Source organism: Mixophyes fleayi, chromosome 7, assembly GCF_038048845.1.
Source record: "Mixophyes fleayi isolate aMixFle1 chromosome 7, aMixFle1.hap1, whole genome shotgun sequence".
Taxonomy (NCBI): domain Eukaryota; kingdom Metazoa; phylum Chordata; class Amphibia; order Anura; family Limnodynastidae; genus Mixophyes; species Mixophyes fleayi.
This window is the reverse complement of record NC_134408.1, coordinates 30919245-30934875: the sequence shown is the minus strand read 5'-3', so window position 1 is coordinate 30934875 and position 15631 is coordinate 30919245.

Genomic DNA, 15631 nt, shown 5'->3' with positions numbered 1-15631 from the left:
GAACCTCCCATCAAAATGAATGAAGATGGTGATACTAAAATGACAACAGGCTGGAGTTTTATGTGACATTTTTACTGTTTCACCCCTGTGCATTGTCAGATGGGCGCCTCCCACTTTTATGGGAGCTGATCCAGTGGGCGTGCTCCTTCAAATGCGCTTTGCGGGAAAATAGTTGTATTTGTGCAAATTAAAATGCAGTGCAGGTCGCATTTTTTGCCGGTTTTTGAAGCAGCAATATTCGGACCCCACATATGTACTGCATTATACATGGCGCGGGTTGTGGGTATCGCCGCTTTAAAACCTGCATTTTCACTCTGTCTATGGAAAATTACGTCATTTATTACTCTACCTATTTAGGACATTCGGATCTTACACGCGCCGCTCATTGAAACCTTCAGTCAAAGTTAGTATCTGTCATATAGTAAGTAGGCTTTTTTATTAGTATCGCTGTTATACCAATCGTTATGCTGGGTTCGTTTAAAACTATGTCGGCTTCTCCAGAGCCATTAATCCGTACCCCACCCCGAAAATGAGCCTTACTGACTTAGATCAGTAACTAAACTGCCTTGTTAGTATCAACGGGCCTGATTCATCAAGGTACGCAAACTCATGTTTCATACTTTGAGTGACGCAAACCCTTATATTTGCGTTGGAGTTTGAGATTGAGTTGACTTTGAGTGCCGTATCTGCTCTGTTTGCGCTGCGTACGTGGTGTTTTACGTAGCTCAAGTCCCGTTTAGCAGATGCGTATGAGTTTGCGTACCTTGATGAATCAGGCCCAGCTTGTTTAAAGATCACACAAAGCAGACAATGTTAGAAAAAGTTTACATATTTCTAGAATAATTCTGTAGATCTTTTCCACATACAAATATATTGCTTTTACTTGACTTTCAAGGTTCTCATTTTCTGGGTTTAGTTCTATTTAAAGAAAAGGTTGATCTTTCTCATCTCAACGTAAAACCAAGCCGTAGAGTGACTCCAGTCTGTTCGGCTGCTCTATGCTTCTGGTCACCCCCCCTGTACATGCCGTTTTATCACTCTCTAGGTGATTCAGAGGTCTATAGCGTACTGCCTTTGGGGGAACGCAGACCATGAATACCTAATGATGGCCATAAAACAGTCCTGTGGAAGGAAAAAAATAAAACCTGTGCACAGATGGCCCGTCATTACTGATTTTATTAATTACTGGTTCTACAGTGTTTGATTGGCCCATATGGGAGGCTCTTTTAAAGCAAGCAGCGATTTCATCCCTACCGAACATAAAATACTTCATTAAGCAGAATCCTTTATTCTGGACACTTTGCTAGTATGCTTTGTAAAGTCATCGAAATAAATATATCCGTACATATTTTTAAATGAGGTGTTTTCCTTTAGCAGAATTTCAATCCAGATGTGATTCACGACTTCTCTCTGAATTCAGGTTTTAATTTGCTGACTCCCTGCTGTAATATATTCTCATTAGCTTCTTATTAGTTTTCTGCTCTTAATTTTACCAGAGCAGCAAAACAGAGCTTCAGAGGTATATATAGAGCTGTGTGAGGGTTCCGGGCAGGAGATAATGTTCCTCTGTAATTGACAAAGGGGATTGGTTGGTTTCGGTAACCCTTTCTATGTCAAAGGGGGTACAGAGCAGTCCAAGGACAATGTGCTGATATATGCAAATGCCCCAATTTTTCCAATTGTGCTAATGCCTTGCAATATTATTTATCTACCTAGATATTTTTTATTATTTATTTACTTTATGTGTATTGTTCAAGGTGACTATTTAAAGCAGTTGGACTCACTGCTGCCAATTGTACGATCAAACACCATCGGCCAAGAGAGACAAAAGCAGCAAACGCTCTTGGTCGAGAGAGCGGCACGTGATAGACTGTGAGCATCATGTTATGACCTCACATCCAATAATGTAGCTACCGCTTCAGCAAGGTAGACCCGCTCCTTCAAACTCTCCCTTCCAATGGGATGAAACAAAGTGATCGACTATTATATGGGTTGCACTGAACAGCAGATTCTTATTGTATATCTTCATCACTGTGTTTTTATTTGATTCTATTTTTTACTTAACATCTCCATATCACCCTGCCTAGAGGAGACATTGGTCATAGCTTTCAACATCACCTTATATAATATGGCCCTACAAGTATGGGCAGCATGGAGGCTTAGTGGTTAGCACTTCTGCCTTACAGCGTTGGGTCATGAATTTGAGTCCCAACCATGGCCTTATTTGTGTGGTATTTGTATGTTCTCCCCGTGTTTGCATAGGTTTCCTCCGGGTGCTCCGCTTTCCACCCACAGTCCAAAAACTTACTAGTAGGTTAATTTGCTGCTATCAAATGGACCCTTGTCTCTGTGTGTGTATGTTAGGGAATTTAGACTGTAAGCCCCAATGGGGCAGTGACTGAGTTCTCTGTACAGCGCTTCGGAATTAGTGGCGCTATATACATAGATGATGATGATGAAGTAACATACATTTACTCTAAGCCTGTAATTCAGTGGTGTTTTTCTTCCCATGCACACCAGATTTCCTGTCTGTGTGCTTTAAGTAGTATAGTGAAACTGCTCCTGCCTATCCCCGGGTGCCCCCCAATTCAACTATTACCATTTTATTACTAGGGAGACTTAGCCAGCAAAACTAGCAACATTTATTTCACGCCTCGTTAATAAGCTCTCAGTCAGCTTCGGGCCCTTTGGCAATTATGGAGTTATTGGTAGCGTAGGCATTGGGGACTAAGATCTTATGTTAAAGCTACAGGACGGTGGCAGTACACATAAACATATGCTTGTAGATGTAATTATGAACTAGTTTGCAGGACAGATATTTACTGCTTTGCTCAGCAGCTCACATTTTTCTGCATCTATGCGCGGGTAAGGTGGTATGAAAGTGCCAGTCACATTCCTTAATTAAACCTCTGAGCAGGAAGAACAGCTGCAGTGCCGCGTACTCCACAGTTGCGTCTGTGAGCCTGTGTACAGATCATTTGTATTCCGTCAGCCTCTCGTCTTCCTGGCATGGATGCTTCTCCATTTAATGTATAGACTCAGATTTTTAAAGATCAAAAAATGTGATCTTTAAGCCACGGAGGAGAGAACTTTAAAGTGATACACACTGAGCCTCATTAACAAGTTACACTGGATGTGCACTGCAAACCACTTTTCGATGTCCACAGGACAGGAAACTTCTGGGGGTAAGTGTAACTTCAAAGGCAAAAAATGCGAAATGAGACATTTAACCCTTGGGGATAAATGTATCAAGCTGAGAGTTTTCCGGCGGCTTTGAAAAGCCAATCAGATTCTAGCTATCATTTATTTAGTACATCCTACAAAATGACAAATAGAATCTGATTGGTTGCTATAGGCAACATCTCCACTTTTCAAACCCGCCGGAAAACTCTCAGCTTGATACATTTACCCCTTGGACTCTGACCCTCTTCACCCTCTTTTTTTGACATATCCATCCTCACCGCCCCTATCCTAAAGGAATATGTACAATATTCAGTATGATTTTCTACTACTAATAGCTGAACCCTGCAAAGGGCCTTGCCAGTCTTATACATCAGAATCATTAATATATATAAATATCTTCATGATCGAGGAGCCTGTATCCAACCTGTTAATGACAGCTAGTGCCATCACACAAACTGTACAGCAGATCGTCTGTATTTGGATGATGACTTGTCACTAGTATGGGTAGACTTCCGTAGGTTAACATACTGCTTGGTTTGCCTGAACAAACAATGCTTCTGATCTGATTTCATAATGGAATCTTAGGCGTCGGTGTAACAGTAATATGCAGTCCAATTGTTGTCTAGTAGCCACGTCTATGGCCACAGAAAAATACATTGCTCGCAAAAGGTTGCGCCACCAGTGCAGTCAAATCTATTCCTTGGGGTATATTTACTAAACTGCAGGTTTGAAAAAGTGGAGATGTTGCCTATAGCGACCAATCAGATTCTAGTTATCATTTATTTAGAACATTCTACAAAATAACAGCTAGAATATGATTGGTTGCTACAGGCAACATCTCCACTTTTTTTAAAGCCACAGTTTAGTAAATATACCTCCGTGATTGATTTAATGTCGTAACTGTACAAACAATAAATAACAGATCAACTCTATTTTCATTGTCCAGCGGCCATGGCTTTTGTAATTCATTGTTTCCTGTTCTCATTTCTCAAATCTTTGAAATATTTTGTGCACTAATATAAATAAAGAAATAACTCTCTAAGACAGATATTGATATTTCATACAACACAGCTGAATTTATTTTATATTATTCATATGAAATAAGATGCCTCACACCCTTACAAGACTGTTGCAAGTTAATTGTCTTAAACTTAAAATAAGTTTACAGAGAGACGTGAAAAATGTATTCAAGTGTTTCTTTGTTTCTCAATCTCGTACATTATTAATAGGGTAACGAAGCCCTTGATATATAGGTTGGAGAAAGGAATAGAGAACCACTTCATTTCAGCTGATAAAAGCTATGGAAACATTTATTTCTGATGAGAAACAGGAAAAATAGGGTTGCACTCTACTCCTCAATGCTGCAAGAGATGCGCTAACCAAGGGTACCCCTCCCTTAGAGCCAATAGATAAGAATAATAGTTAGGCGCTCATTGGGGCATACTCAATTGTTGGTGTTACAGCCAAAAGTAACACTCCCCATGCACTATTACCGTCATTACGGTAATAGTGCGCATAAATACTGTTATAACGGTACTTTTCACGCTGGATTTCAGCTCGCGGCTCAGGGAGCCGCGAGCTGAAACCCGGCTTACTATTACCGTAATAACGGTAATAGTTTTTCCGTGGCGGAAACCGCCAACAATTGAATATGCCCCATTGACTATTAATATTTGTTTATATACACACTCCAAGGTGCTGTTGTGACGTAAACGCTGGGTATATAAAAAGATATAAGATCTCCAGCCAATTAGGACGAACATCAAAGTGGAACCACACTATATATATTCATATAGGACACATACTTCCCCTTGGGGGTGAAACGCGTTGGTACACGCCCCTGCAAGTCTATTCGTCCCTCCAAAACCCGGGCGTGACAGCCCTGCGTTCCACAGTGGAATGCATACACATCCTGATTCTGCCGCGCTGCACGACCTCCGCGATCCAAACATCTGCCGGGTACCTGGCCGGCCTAACGACTCACCGCAAGTACTATATCAATATATTGCTGAGTTTTATCCATATACTTATTGGAGATACTACTGGAGAGAGACTTGTCTATCACCATTTGACACGCAGAATAATTAATACCATTCTCCTCCTATTCAGAAGATCGATACATTACATCACTCCCAGTGAAGTTTCACCCATTTGGAACTATACATTGGTATAGTACAAGTTAGACATTGGCTGGATAGACTGATTACTGAGCAGATAATTGGCTGGACTTGTCCTCAACTAATCATACAAGTCCAATTTGTTTTTAATATTTATACAGAATTTCATTGTTCATTGTAAAAATGATGTTTATGATTCAGGAGTATAAGCAATGTATGAGATTCATACAATATATGGGATTTATGTGTTTTTGTAATTTTAATTTTAATAGACATGAGTATTGTACATGATTGAATTGATATATGTCAGTCAGTTCATTTTAATAAATCTGTGGTACATTAATTAGTTGTTATGGTATACAACGAGGATACAGAATTACCACTTAAACTTCATAGCGTTTACAGCACAACAACACCTTGGAGTGCGTATATATCAACAAATATTAATAGTCAATGTGAGCCTAACTATTATTCTTATTTATTTCTGATTTGTGAAAGGCTACATACGTCTACCAACATAAAAAGAATTCTTATTAAAATTCTTATTATATGTATGTATTTATTTTATCCACGTTCCCATTTACACAGTACGTAGTACTATGTGAGAGATAGTGGCTCTCAGAGCAGGTATGTCTGGAGAAAAATGATTGGATGAGGGGAATAAGTATCTCCTATAGCAAGAAGATCATGGGACGGTGTATAGCGAAATGCTCACAAAAGTGGAAGTCCCTTGAAAGCCGGTGTATTAATGAGCTAAATATCATGGTTGAGGAAAATCAATTGTTTGCACTTAATTAAGGATGTTTGATTCCTTTGCTGGAAGTCGGTTGGGTTTTGAGACAAAACAAAATTTGTCCTAATCTCCCTGTTACAAATATTGTAAAAGGTATTTTGACAGTGTGTAAAAGGCTTTAAAATTACATTTTCATTAAGTTTAATTGCAGGGTTCCAACATTTTCTACATTGTCTCTAATCTATGATATGGCTCAATGTAGACTGCAAGCATGAGAGGACGTACAATCAGTGACCCAAGTGGGAGGGGACAGGTGTAATGGGAGGGGCCAATGGCCTGGTCTGACCACGCCCCCTTCAGGACCTATGAAATAGGCCCAAAAAAATTGCCCGAAATTCCTCTTGGCTGCCCTGCATACGGAAGCCTAAACTTCATAAGTCAGAATGACTGGCTTGCAGTTTTTTAGGTAATTTAAATGCTCTGCACAGGTTCATTAGTTGAAACATAAGGGCATTATAATCGCTACCACTGCCAGTTTGAATGGACAGGCTATTCTTTAATCAGTTGCATTCACCATTAAGTCATTGTCTAAGGCTGGGTACACACTACAGGTTTTAAAGCTGATTATCGTCCCAAACACCCATAAACCGACCGTTATGCCCGATATCACAGTAGTGTGTTCACTTACACGATGACCGATAGTCGTTCCAAAGCAGCGATTGTCAGTTCATTTGGTTGGTCAGTAAAACTAATAATCTCATTCCAATCACCTTCCGATCCTGCAGTGTGTATGCGCTTATGATCACGATCTCCATAAAGTTTACAGAATTACGATCTTGTCAGCCGATGCCGGCAAGGAACATCAGCTGCTGTCTCGGTCAATAAATGTACAGAGTGCTGTAGGTGGAATAATTCATCCGTTCCTTCTGAGACTGAATATGTCGTTTCAGAATCACAGAAGGTAACGAAATTTATAATAACATTGTGGAAAAGTCAAAGTTTATTTCAGCGTTTAACGAATGAATGAATGTATCAATATTTTTCTGTCATTCTCTAAACGACTAGAGGACCAGATGAAGAGCACAGATCTGAAGGCAAATCGTGTGTAGGGTGTACGCATGAATCGCCTGACCGATCGGACCTTCAGTGGTAGCTACAGGAAATGTCAACATACTTTCTTTTCTTTTACAAAGCTAGAGCAGAAAGTCCATGTAACTTTAAAAATACATTCTACCTCCATGATTCATATACGGAAATATCACATTGTCTGTGTAGGTGTCCAAACTTACTAAACATTAGCGGTGCATTAGCACAAAATCTTTTTCTTCTAATAATGCTTCCTTTATATTAAATTGTCCCTCAACTCAAATATTTCTCTTCTGTACATGAGTTAGTCCATGTTAAGTGCAATGACAATTATAGGATGTTCAGATTCTTAAGAGTTTTAGAATAATAATAATAATGCAGTTTCCTCTTTTTGCAGCAGTTTGTGTAGTGATTTTTATAAACTTGCCATTTTAAGACTAGCATTTCGTCTAACCTTGCCAACAGGCATTTGTTTCTTGCTTGCTGATTATATTGATGTAGACACAGGTTGCGATTCAAGGATATTCATAATACAAAGAAGGAACATACCCAGAAGAATAGAACATACATATAAACTAAGCCAACATTTCCATACAACAATTTCACTTCCATACAGGAAGGATAATCATATCCCAGGATTTGTTTTAATTATCTGGGTGCCTAAGGGTTTTGACACTATGCACATGTCACTTACAGGCTTGCAAGCCTGTTTACTTGTCATTTAACAAATAAAACAGGGGGGCACATGTATCGAAGGCGAAAAGCCCTTTGCCGGAGAAAGCAACAGTGACATTATTGGTGATAGATAAAACGTGCGCTTTAATTTTAACACAATGATGGGTCTTTTTTGCACTGTGGTAATGAAATGGCGTGGAGTATGTGAGGTCATACAATTGTAGACAACTCTTGAATAGTTGGATTAATTTGCGCCCCAACAGTATGTCGAAAAAGACGCATGCATGAAAAAGTGAATTTACGCATCTCAAGTGTACCCTGATGTACAATAGTAACATTTGCGCCAGGCGAACTTCATTTGCAACAAGTGTGTCCTACGATAGCGTAAAGATGAGGCTTGCCAGTGTTATTGGAAAATGTGAAAGTCACATTATACTATTTGTACACGAGAGGATATTGGGATTTTAGAACCAATGTTCACTTGGTTATCCGGCCTCCCTTAGGTTCAAAAATCACACAAGCAAAGAGAAGAACGAAACGCTATCTTTACTTTTTCTACAATAACACAACAGAGCATAAGACTGCACACTTCAAACAATAGGTCAGCGGATCACTAGTGTCAATAGGAGTTCCAACAAGGTTCCCCACCCACCTTAGCCATGCAAAAGTTCCACAGGCAAAATGTCTGTCAGCAGGAAGTTCAGGGAGTTTTGGTATCTTGGTGCCAACTCTCCACCAGTGTGATGGGATTCTGGGTATCAGTCTCCCCACTCCTGTGGGCACAATAATTTACCCAGAACCTGGCGAGTATCTCCCGATGGAGTGATGAGAGGTCACCAGATGGAGCAACAGCCTCCTTCCCAAGATACAGGACAGCGATGATCACTGGGTCTGCTGGTAGAGAACAGAAACCCAAAATCAGACAGCCCCAGACCTTCCATGAGTCAATCGTCAGAATGAATACTCCCACCAAACCCCTGGGTCTCTCCTTCTTAAACATTGTTGGGTGCTGGACCAGGGGATTGGAGTGGAGGTGGAGATGGGTCAGCCTTCCACAGTGTCTTCCCTGCCACAATGTCTGGGCCAGTCCTGTGGAAGACAATGGATAATACTTCTCTTTCACCACATCCAGATCTTAGATAACACCCAGTCCCTATTGAAATTAACCTCTTCCACGCTTTTGGTACATGTCAGGGCTTTCAGCTGTCCCTCACTTCCTGTCCTTTCCTTCTTAATCCCCCATGTGTCCGCAATAAGTTCTCCCCCTGTCCGCCAGGTGCGATTTAAGAACTGGGCCTGGGATGACATTCCAAGTAGCCCTGCGAATTGACAGGCCGGTGGGAGATGTTATCTTGGCAGTGTGGCCCGGTCCCATCACAGTACACAATATAATAATGTAATCAAATGTCATATACACAAGAAACACTATTGTCTGAACAGGTATTAATAAAAGTGAAAGTCGCTTGTTTCGCATAAAATGTTATGACATGCAAACACAAATACAAAATACCAACTAAGTTCAATTAAATACACACTTCTGTTATTACCCCTTTAAAATGGGACTCTTGTTTGCTGCCGTAGTCCAAACGGTAATATCAATTAAATAATGTGAATAGATGGAAGCCATTTCATATGATATAGCAGCTATATTAATTATTTACGGATTACCAGCTGGAGAGATCAAAATGCAATCAGCCAATCAGTAGCGGCTAGCTAGCTAGTCATCATCATCATTGATTATAATTGCACCAGACCTACAGCAGCCGCAAGTGCTGCACCACCTGACAGGTTTATCTGTGCCAGTGTCCAGGTCTACTTGAATACAAATTTTGTGAACCTACCTTTTCTGTTCTCGGCCTAATGCTTTTCCCTTCCCCATTCCATCTCTACAAGCACCTGTCACATGTCGCTCACCAACGGCTGCCACCCGGTAACCTGAATATCATTCATTCCTCATTCCCTGCTTCTTCCCTGGCTGTCAGGCCAGCAATCAGCTCTGCACATGCGCAGGTAATCATCTCACCTGTGTTCACCTGTCCCGCTCATCCATTGGTTACCTCTTTTATAAGCAGGGCCTGATTAAGGGTTCTGGCCGCCCTAGGCTAATACAGCTGCAGCGCCCCCCCCCCCCCCCTTCCCTGAATATATAAGTGAATAGGAACACTCTCCTGAATATGAATGTTCAGGTGTATTCTCCAGCATTCAAATTTAGACAGATTGCGCCATTGTCTCTTACCTGTTCTTGCTCTTCTCTCTTGCAACTTTGTTATGCTCTCGCTGGCTTCTGGAAAGTTGGCGTCCTGTTTTGAAAATGCAAAAATGTATTATAATGCAAAATATTAACAAACCCTGAATGATTAGGCCCTTTAGTTAAAACAAAACACTCCATTATGGCCAGCTAAAAGTATCCCATTGTACAGGCATATATAAGCAATATCTGAATATTTGTGGTCAATCAAATACAAACCTCTACCAGCCCCATCCCACTAATATTTACTATTCTAGTGATTGCTGAGACCACAGAGAGCATCCATGTAACTGCCACACAATCATGAGATTATGCCCCCCGAAGCTGCTCTATTTTTTAAATACCCCCTGCAGCCATTTTCCTTAACCACCCCCCCGCAGCCATTTTCCTTAACCCCTGCTGCAGCCATTTTCTTTAACCCACCCTGCAGCCATTTTCCTTACCTCCCACCCTGCATCCATCTCCCCTGCAGCTATTTTCCTTACCTCCACTCTGTAGCTATCCCCCCGACACATCAAAACTCCCCCAGTCACATATATCAGCCCCCCTCCTCTGCCCTCCTTCACACATATCAACCACTCTCCCTCCCTATAGATATACATGGCAGTCCCCCCCTTCACTTACCTGTAGTTGAGTTGTGCTGGCCAGCGTCGCTCCTCAGATCAGCAGGCAGGAAGTGAAGACTTCCTGCTTCCTGTTGCTGACCACTGACCACCAATGCTTTTGATCGTAGACACCTCCACCCCACCCCCCTGCGGCGACCCCCTCCCCCACCCCGAAAAAAAAAACTATCACTGAGCATCACTCAGTAATCCTACTCATTTGTGGCTATCTAGTGCCTACATTCTTCTCTGTACTAGGTTCTCTATCACCGCTCACTGGGAACTCCCCTAGAGGGCCGCGACCTACAGGGTGGAAGCCGTCACACCAAAATTCCCTTGCGGGAACCTCTGGTGAAAACCTTCCACTCTGTTAGATTACGCGCCTCTGGATAAAGTACCATCAATCCCAGGCAAAACAGAAGGATCCCACTCATCCTATTGAATCCTGATAGTACCATCATCTGCATACAGGCATTTTTTACAGCATATGTTTCGCAGCAAGAGAATACATATCTTACCCAAATAAAATAGATGTACACCCAATTCTACATGAGCCCATTTGTCCACAACTGACTAACTATAAAACTACTCTCAATTCATTTCAAACTCTCTCTGGAACACACATTGGCCAATTGTTTTAGTTGGGCAACATTACGTGGAGGAGACCTGTATGTAGAGACAGGTCAGGAAGTCCCTCGGTGGCATCTTCCTTCACTCCTGACCTCGGTTTTGAAACTGTTCCTTCCTCCTTTAAGCGGTGAAAGTATGGAGGGAACTAGCCTACCCAGCTGGCTCCCCGCAACAAAAAAGGACTTTATTATGGTAGTTGTAGGGTCCCACTAGCGAGACAGGGGAACATAAGCATACTTTAAAGCATTGACAAAATTAATACGGTTTGTTGAGCAAAATAAACCACTGAATTGGAAGATAGGCAGTGGTAGGGATCTGCATACAAAGGGAAGAATTGGTCATTTATACCGACTTGAAACATTTCTACAATTCAGCTTTTGCTGATTGGGAACATCCATGATGGTGTCTCCCTGATATTGTGCTTTATGTACTGTGTATGTCCACAGAAAATGTCCTGAATACAGTAATATTTTACTACTTTTAATAGTTTAACCGGGAAATAAATCTGCTGTAGTTTGACAAAATGGCTTGCTCCACTGTGAACATGATATTCTCCTATCAGGCTAGTGGGCTTGATGGCAGCCATATGCATATATTCAGACTTATATATAGGCCATATGTGTCGGGAGTTGTCTGTTAATAAACGACTCTAATTCCATCATGAAGGCATATATATATATATATATATATATATATATATATATATATATATATTAGAGATGCTCATTGACTCCCGTGTTTTGGTTTTGGTCTTGGATCTGGATTACCTTTGGGTTTCGGATTTGCCAAAATCGCCCTTGCGTATTTTGGTTTTGTTTAGCTATTTTTTTCAAAATTCTATTTTTTGGGGTAAAAACACATAATTTCAGTATTATTTTGTACCTACATTATTATTAACCTTACTAATACTAAATTCCAGTTATTTTCATTCAATTTTTACCATCTCACAGGTCCCCAGGGCTGCCAAAAGGAATTCAGGGCCCCGGTACAACAACTTCATGGAGCCCCTTCATAGTTGAGAATGTAAAAAAAAATTGCGGCACAAACTTACTACTGGTTGTGTTCATACAATTGGAGGCATGGCTATTCATCATTGGGCGTGGCCAGGGCACCCTCCTACAGGAAATAAACCTACATTGTTGTGTACACCATTGAACGTTCACCAAAAATTGGCATTGGCCACTAGAATGACAACATTTCACAGACTCTGCTGCTCTCTCCTACCTGTTCTTCTCACCTTCACCACCTGTGGCTGCAGCTTTCTTTAGTTGCGGCGTCTCTGGATCCTGGAATGTTGGGGGCCCTATTTTGAAAAAATAATGGATACATTTAGAAAATTACAGCCAGCCCCAGCGTTAAATCAATACCACCCACAATTAATAATTAGGCCTTCCTCCAGCCCCAACATTAAAATAATAGTATTCACATTTAATAATTAAACCTATTTCCCTCCGTACAAACAGCCCCAGCAACAAATTAATAGTATTTACATTTCAGAAATATACCTATTTCTCGCAATCATCACTGCCATTAAATAATTCATAGGCACATTTAATAAAGAGACCTCATTCTCCCTAAACTCACCCCCACATTCAGTAGCCCCCAAACCACCCCATAATAAATTAATAGTCTCCACTATTGTGCAAAGGACCAGTTTAGCGGTCAACTTGCTTACCAGGAGCTCCTTGTATCTGTTCAGATCTTGGTCATTTGGAAGCAAAGAATCAACGTAGGTCTTAAACCTAGGGTCAAGCACAGTCGCCAAAACGTAGTGATCCGACTTCAAGATTTTAATAACTCTTGGATCACTGAGAAGCGAATTAAGTACTTGATCTACAAGGTCAACATACTTTGCGGAATTGCTCTCTTTCATCTCCTCCTTCAATTTGTCAAGCTGCTTTTCCAAAAGTCGAATTAAGGGAATGACTTGGCTCAAACTAGCAGAGTTTGAACTCACTTCACACGTCACAACTTCAAATGATTTCTGCACCTTGCACAGCACAGAAAGGATTCTCCACTGTGCAAGACTGAAATACATTCCCCATCCTTTCCCAATGTCATGGCTTGTGCAATACGCTTGGATGGCTTTGCGCTGTTCCTCCATCCTCCATCCTCTGAAGCATGTACAGGGTGGAATTCCACCTTGTTAACACCTCTTGCTTAAGTTGGTGGCAGGGCAAATTAAATTATTCTTGGAGCTGCTGCAATCTCTTACATGCTGTGGCAGAATGCCGGAAATGTCCTGAAATTTTGCGGGCCACCGAAAGCATCTCCTGCACCTCATGGTTATTTTTCAAGAAGCTCTGCCCCACCAAGTTTATTGTGTGAGCAAAACAGGGAATGTAATGGAATTCACCCAGCTGTAATGCTCGCACAATATTGTTGGCGTTATCAGAAATAACATATCCTGGGGAGAGTCCAAGTGGTATAAGCCATGTATCAATAACATCCCTTAGTTTTCGTAACAAATTATCAGCTGTATGTCTGTTAGTGAAGCAGATGATACAAAGAGTAGATTGCCTGTGAGAAATGTTACGTAGTGGTGTACATGCTGCTGCTGTTCCTGCTTGTGAAGGCGAATCACCAACCCAGTGGGCTGTGACAGTCATATAATCTTTTGTTTGATCACTTCCACTTGTCCACATATCTGAGGTTAAGTGTACAGTAGGTAGAATGGCATTTTTGAGTCCAATTATTACATTTTTACGAATGTTCTGGTGCAGTTGAGGAATAGATTTTCTTGTAAAATGGTGTCGAGATGGAATTTTGTAATGGGGACACAAAACCTCAATTAACTGTGAAAAACCAGCTGCGTTTATAGTGGATATTGGACACAGATCTAACACTAGCATAGTCGCCATGGCGTCTGTGATCCGCTTTGCGACTGGGTGACTGCTGTCATACTTGCTTCCTCTAGCAAAAGATTGTTTCACAGTTAATTCTTGTAAATTAGTAGTGGTCTTCTTTATGGGCTGCTTATGGGAGGAAGAGTGACCCCCAGCAGCAGCAACAGCAGCAACAGTGGGACTAGCGCTCAAGAATTCTTCAGAGTAATCAAGGATAGTGCAGGAGTCATCCAGCCTTACCAACTTAGATGCAGGACTAACTCTGATTGCTACTGAGGATATTGATGAGGACGGTGTTGTGGGTGTAGATTGCAGGCGTCAGGATGTAGGTGAGAGAAGGGTCCTAGCTGATGATGGACTGCTTGTTGTTATTTTTTTACCATAACTTTCAGATCTTCCCAACACCTTGCCATGAACTCTCGTCAAATGGCGTAACAAGGATGAGGTTCCTAGATGGTTAAGGTCCCTCCCTCGACTGACTGTGGCTTTACATACACTACAAATGGCTAGACAACTGTTGTCAGGATTTGGGTAGAAATGGCTTTTTTGGTCTTATGTTCAGGCATGACAATGGCCTTCTTCTTATCATGTACCAGAACTGCTTCCACTGGTGCAGGACTTACACAAACAACATCATCCTCATCAACATCCTCATTAGCAGAGTCGACAGCTACACAAATATCCCCCTCATCCTCTTCCAATTCCAAAGTGGCATCCTCAATTGGTGTATCACCGGATACACTCGGGCTGTTCAGGCACACGTCAGCAGAAATGCTGAAAGGGGCCATCTTTATGGGTACACTATCAGAATGGTCACGATTAAACATACCACTCGTGGATGGACTCTCCTCAGGGATTGGTGTCATTTCTGAATCTGAGCATACATTTTCCTCTAATGCCTTACTGTTTTCTTCCAGCTTGGCTTTTACACGTAACAGTATTTGTGCACCACTTTTGGACTCCGAATGACTTGGTCTTGCTAGGTCACGAGTGACCTTACAAGAAGAAGCCTCAGTAACAATGTTAGATCTCGCACTCATAGAGAAAGGCAAAGGCCTCATTCTTTCTTTGCCACTGCGTGTGTAGAATGGCATGTTGGCAATTTTTTTTTATCTGCAGTTAACTTTTCCTGGATTACAGCTCTTTTTCTCTTCAACATGGTAAAATGTGTTTTTTTTCCTGACTTCAAAAGACAACGCAGGTCTTCTGTAAGGGTGTATATCAGATCCAACACTTTGTAGTGCAAATTCAGAAAAAAAGAGTGCAATGACTGGAATATTAGGATTTCAGCAATGACCAACGCAGCTCTTCTATAAGGTTTTATATCAGATCCAACACTTTGTAGTGCAAATTCAGAAAAAAAGAGTGCAATGACTGGTATGTTTATAATTTGTATTTCTGCAATGACAAATTCAGCAATGGACCATTCTCTAACACTGCTACCACCCTCCTCTTTCTCTTCTATCTCTATACTCTGCTCTACCCCATCTCTGTCCCTCTCGTAAATGGCG